Consider the following 6,000-nt stretch of genomic DNA (forward strand, 5'->3'; position numbering starts at 1 on the left):
TCAATTAAATGATGATCAGTGCTAAACCAAAATTAAGAGGAGGCTCTTCCGGATTCCAGTTACTCATCCTCTGACCTCTGTCTGCTTTATAGCAACTGGGAAATGAGAATTCGGAACGTTTGGAGGTATTTTTTCTCAAAAAGAGCCCTAACCACCAAAAAGTTTAAAGTGCTTTTTGAAATGTTTAGTTGACAAACCAAAGGATCAAAGCGCCCAATCGTACGTATTCCAATGACATATAAGGTGCAATCCTCTTCCTACTGAAATCAATAACCAATCTAACGCTGGTTTTCTTGGAACACGATTGTAGACACCAGCTAGCATTTTAGAGTGGATGATTAGACACTTTTTGCCACTCATTCACCTGTAACTGCATTTACATCCATCCTCCCTCCCTTCCCTCTCATTTGCCAGCCCTACCCTTTTTCTGTTGTTTCCCGTACTACAATGCAAGCTCGTAGGGGCAGCCTCCTTTTTTTTGCTAACGTTATTCTGTAGAGAACTATACACAGTGATGACCACGGCTACTACTATCTTCATATCCCAGGATTTATCTGCCACCTGCTAAAAAGGCTGATACTTACAGATTCCTATATACAGTTTTGTAGCCTTACACGCTTAACCGCTGCTTCACTATTAACAGTAAAAATGACTTCTGAAAGGGGCTGGTCTTTGCATATATTACTTTGTGGATGCAATGCTACTATTACTGGTTACTATTACTTTGGAGAAACATTTATGCAATTTATGTTGGTCTCCATCTTTTGCAAGTTCCTGCCAAGAAGATACCGCCTGGATTTGTATAGAAAATTCGGTTTTACCTATGCTTTATCAACACAACTATAGGCGCCCACTCCAGATCTGAACGCCAAATGACTTCATCCATATAACCAGGTAATTCTGGAATATCCACAGAAGTTTTTCTTTCTTTCTTTTTGAAATTACTGCAGGTTTCATAGTACAATTTTATATGTACTTATCGTTGAAGGTAAGAGCCGGTCTTTCACCGAGAATGCCCCTGGTCACCATCACCTAGCTTCACTGCCTCGATAAGTGTGTGTGTGTGTGTAAACTGCGTTGTAAGAAAATCCCAGCCACCTTTGCCCTTGTCTCCGCAACCTCCCTCCCCCCCTTCCCTGGATGACTTATTGGGTATGAAGAGGAAGCCCCGCTATTCTGGCTACATCCAGATTGGCCGAATCATGTCAACTAACAGGCAAAGCAGTCCATAGTCTCCCAGTTCGCCACAATGGGAACACCTCGGCAGGGGGAGGTGATTTGTCTCTCCAGGAATAAAACTTTACCAAGACACCCACTACAGATTGTCGTGCCCCCCTCTGCTTTGCAATGAAAAGGCGTAGCAATACAAACGTGAAAGCATAGCCGCCTCCTTTCTCTCCACCGGCGGGCAAAGTCAAGATACGTGTTTCAGCCTTAAACAGGCAGGTAGGGGAGCGGTAGCACTTTCAACGTGGAGTGGGAAAGACCTATTGAAACGAAGGTCATGCTCTAAGGAAGCTATCTCTCAGCTTCTCTCAGCTTAGCCCTACCTCACAGGGTTACTGTGAGGACATGTACTACCCTCAGCTGTTGGGAGGAATGATAGGGTGAACGTGCCAATGACACAGGGCCACACCTGCAAGAGTTCCCGCATGTGTGGCAGTGCATAGCTTGCCTTATTCAAGGTAACATGAACGCAGTTAACCGCTCAAAGATCCTGCCTCCAGACAGGTGATTGCCTAGGGCGCCGGCGTTCTGGGGGTGACAATTTGGGCACGTGACTCGATGATATTATGGGGGGGGGGAGGACCAGAAGTTGGCCTTGCCTAGGGTGCCAGAGAGTCTAGGGCCGCCCCTGCTCTAAAAAAAAAAAAAGCACAGTTGCAAACACACGTATTGTCTTACACAGAGGAGGCACCACTCCGGGGTCTGATGCATTCCATTTTAAAAGGAGACACGTATCAGTTCTAGGGAAAGAACTGAGAGGTGTTGCAGGGCAATCTGAAGGCAGCTTCAGATGTAGACGTGTAACCTTGCCAAATACCGTGTGGGCTGCTTGGCACCCACGTCAGAATCCACAGATCTGATGGATTCCCGTGCACGTGCTCCCTTCGAGATTTACTTTGTTCCCCACCAGTTCTTCAGGGTGTAACAAACATCGCGCCCCCTACATTTAGGCTGCACTTTCAAACCACTTTCACTGCACTTCCCAACAGGATTTTACTGTGTGGACTGGCAAAATCCAGTTGGAAAGTGCACTGAAAGCGGTTTGAAAGTGCATTTTTTAGTGTGTGTCATCACAGCCATAGTATGAAATAAAACCAACAGAACCATAGTAATGGCATCCAGAGCAGTATTGATAGCAACAGCAACCACGACGGCATTCTTCTGCTTCCTCTAAGAAGATGGCCTAGGTGTGGGTGAGTGGGGAAGAGAATCGCGCAGACGCAAGCCAGAACTGAAACAGAGTGGAAGATAGACTGAATCAACCTAGGCAGAATTTAATAAAGCTGCTGTTCAAAACTACATCGCTCCCTTCCCCGTCTTCTGTCCACGCCTGTAGCGCATAAGCCTATAATGGTTTGCTGGATTGTCAGCTTATGAACGCCACACGAAGACAACATACATACAACCCGGCCAGGGACACCTACCCGTTATTAATCCTAGAACCAAAAGGGCGACAATTCATTGCGTTTAGTACGGAATAACCGGTCATGACGCGCCAGCAGTGTGAGAAACTTGGGCCGCGGAGCCTCTGCCGCCCCAGCGCCCTTTGCATTTTCGCGCCTGCGAGTTGGGGTGTGTTTGTGTCGCTGTAACTCCGGGCGACCCTAATCGAACCTCTCTTCTATCAGCCACCGGCCAGAGAGGAGGGAGTCAGAAATAGATCCCTGGCCAGAGCGCTTCCATTCAGCGCCAGAACAGACGCACCAAATGTGGAGGACTGCAAGCCCACGGCGGGATCACCACATTTGTGCGCATCGCTCTGCAACTTCTGCAGACAGCCGTGCAAAATGCACCCCCCTCCTCCCCCTGCTTCCTTCCCGACGGGACCTGAGCATCGCGCCTATCCAAGCCTGGCCTGGCCTGGACCTGTCTCCAGCGCCTTTCCTTTGCCAACAAGGCCTCAGCCGCAGCGAGGCGACTCAGGTAACCGTCCCCTCCCTGCCCGCCAGCCAGCCCCTGATCAAGCCCCACGAGGGAGAGCGTTACCTTCGAGACAAGCGAGCGGCGCGCAGCCCAGGCACCATGGAGAACAGCGCCGAGCTCTCCCCCCTTGACAGTCGCAGCGGCCTCTCCCTGGCTGTCGCTTGGCCACTGGCCCTGTTTCCGGTTGTAACTACTCGGGGAGCCCGCAGAGCTCTCCTGATAAGGTATCGCCGAGTCCCTCCAGTCCCGCCGCCGGCACCTCAGCTCTGAGCTCCGCGGGACCTCTAGCAGCGGCTCCGGGACAGCAAAGAGATGTCGAGGTATTTCTGGCAACAATCACTTCACACGAGGGCCTGCATTCCAGCTTCCTTTTGCTTTATTCCCTACCACCAACTTTGAAGTCACACCTTCTACTGGATTGTTTAGGGCTGGGCGGTGGGGACAAGCTGCTGGTTGTTAACCTAGTTCTATAAGGGTCCAGTAGGCCAATAAAAATGTGTTGCCAGAATTTCTTTCTTTCTTTCTTTCTTTCTTTCTTTCTTTCTTTCTTTCTTTCTTTCTTTCTTTCTTTCTTTCTTTCTTTCTTTCTTTCTTTCTTTCTTTCTTTCTTTCTTTCTTTCTTTCTTTCTTTCTTTCCTAAATATCTTATATCAACATTTCTTTATAATTTCTTGGGAGATGCGGAACAAAAGTTTGACTTGGCAGTGTCTGTTCATGGAGGTCTCTGTTTGGCCAGCCTTATAGAGGTGAGCCTGGAAACAAGTTTGCTGGAGGTAGGAAAAATGGAAAGCGATTTAGAAGCCAGTGTTTAAACATTTGTTTAAAATGGCCTGAAGGTATTAAAGAAACCAACAATGGAAGCAATGTGACCTGTGCAGACATATGCACAAACACACACAGAGCACCATCACACACAGAGAACAATCACACATGGAGGGAACAATCACCATTAAAGGACAACAATAACAATGGAACATCATATTCTGATCCACACGCCAATCTCTGTAGAAATTGTCAATTAAAATCCTACATAAAACCAAAGCATGCACACATATCTTCTTAGGGTAGTGGTATGGAAATCAAAAGGCAGGGCAGTGCTCATACCTGAGTAGTTATCCAGCAAAGCCCATAGTCTTAAATGAGAACCAATGAGGGGAAGAATACTGATAGAAAGTCAGTTATGATAATCACATTTCTATTTACTCTGTTTAACTGTTAGATTTAACCCCTTTCATACTCGTTATGTGCGTGTATTTTCTCCAGAAAGGTTATATAGTCTATATTTTAAAAATACATATACATGCAAGATACTAGAATGAGACTGATCTATGGTTTCTTTTCTGTTGTATAATACAGTTGGTTGGATAGGCCTCCAACAGCCACATCCTAAACAGGAAGCAAATCTCCCAAATTTTCTTTTCTGTTAATGTTGCAGCCTGGAAGCACCAGAGGCTCCATTTCCACTTGAGGATCAAGGCTGAATTAACTTGTGACTCCTAATTAAGACAGTCCAATGTAGACAAAGTAGCTAATATTGGTCAGATTAATTCTTTCACATAGGCTAAAGCAACAGAAATCCAGCATTTGGGTGTCACTAGGTCTCCATACTGATTGCTGTGGTGGTAGCCAATTCCTCTACAAATTGCACAGAATGATTATCAATGGGTATAAGGTTTCTTATGCAACTTTCTGTTGGGGTTAGCAAGTCTGCAATGCTTCAGTCATTACAGAGGTAACCCTGTTGTTATTGTTAGTCAACAGGAAGTCACATGTGTTTACTGTAAATTATCTAATAGCTAGAGAGAAAGCCTGCAAAAGTCTGTAGGAGGTCTTAGTTAAATGACCAGTAATTGAGTGTTGTGATTGGAAATCAATGTATTGCCTAGTCTGCATTTTATAGCATCTCTTCCTCCCTTTGTCTAAGTTTGGAGAAGAGAAGCCATTCCTAGCTTTGTTCTCAAGCTGTAAAGATGTAGGAAATTAGCATCTGTTATTTTATTCCCAGTTTACCCTTCCCTGTAGTTTTAAGTAAAGCAATCATATTCTTTTAAACACACACATGATCTCTGTGTATTTTCTGCTGTGCTATTCATTTCTAACTCTGCTAAACAATATTTTTTTTAAGAATACCCAATACTTTCTCCACACCTTTAGGACTTGAGCCCCAATTTCTGGAGATATCTCCTGACTATCACCTCCTAGATTCTACAGGAATTATATCTTTTAAATTGTCTATAGCAACAGCATGAGGCTGTTTATGTCTAACTAGTCATCCATAATTCAGTTTGCCCAAGAATATTTCTTCTGTAGGTAATACATCCTTGAGGGAGGAAAGATGATGCCAAGAGATAGGTCTACCTCCAATACCCTACCAATTGCAATACTTTTCTTACATCAGCACAGAAGGCAGTATAAAGTTTTCGTCAAGCCAAGATGACCCATGAAGGCTGAAAGCAAGCTATGTATGTGAGACTTGTATGAAGAATTTCATTTACAGTTCCCTCTCTCCAGCTTTAAGAAATTATTTAGACCTAGCCACAAGTTTCATTTTCACCATTTTCCTGCCTGTCATTAAAATTCTTGGAATAATATCCATTGCACTCTTTAAATGCACTCTGGGTACTCTGGGCATATGCATTTTTTCTCATAGCTTCCCTACGTCATAGGTTGTTCAGGAATCTGTTAATAGTCTGTTCTACTGGTATCATAAGATTTGGATGGTATTGATAATATTACAGACAATTTGTTTCACGCAAAAGAAAATGTTTTTTTAAAAAAGTTAAAATGGTTGAAATTGCCCAAGGATGGGGAAATCATGCAAATCGCACAATGCTCATCATGTAAAAATGT

The 6,000-nt window shown here is 44.6% G+C and overlaps 1 protein-coding gene across 1 annotated transcript in view; it reads right to left on the bottom strand.

Moving 5' to 3' along the window:
* The window catches only part of TBX5 (T-box transcription factor 5), a 139,627-nt gene extending 135,863 nt beyond the window's left edge, over positions 1–3,764 (bottom strand). The window contains exon 1 of the mRNA XM_060250066.1: positions 3,214–3,764. The gene's annotated coding sequence lies outside the window, so the exon portion shown is untranslated. The remainder of the gene's footprint in view (positions 1–3,213) is intronic.
* Positions 3,765–6,000: the final 2,236 nt, after the last annotated feature.

Source organism: Heteronotia binoei, chromosome 11 (genome assembly GCF_032191835.1).
Source record: "Heteronotia binoei isolate CCM8104 ecotype False Entrance Well chromosome 11, APGP_CSIRO_Hbin_v1, whole genome shotgun sequence".
In the NCBI taxonomy this organism is placed as follows: domain Eukaryota; kingdom Metazoa; phylum Chordata; class Lepidosauria; order Squamata; family Gekkonidae; genus Heteronotia; species Heteronotia binoei.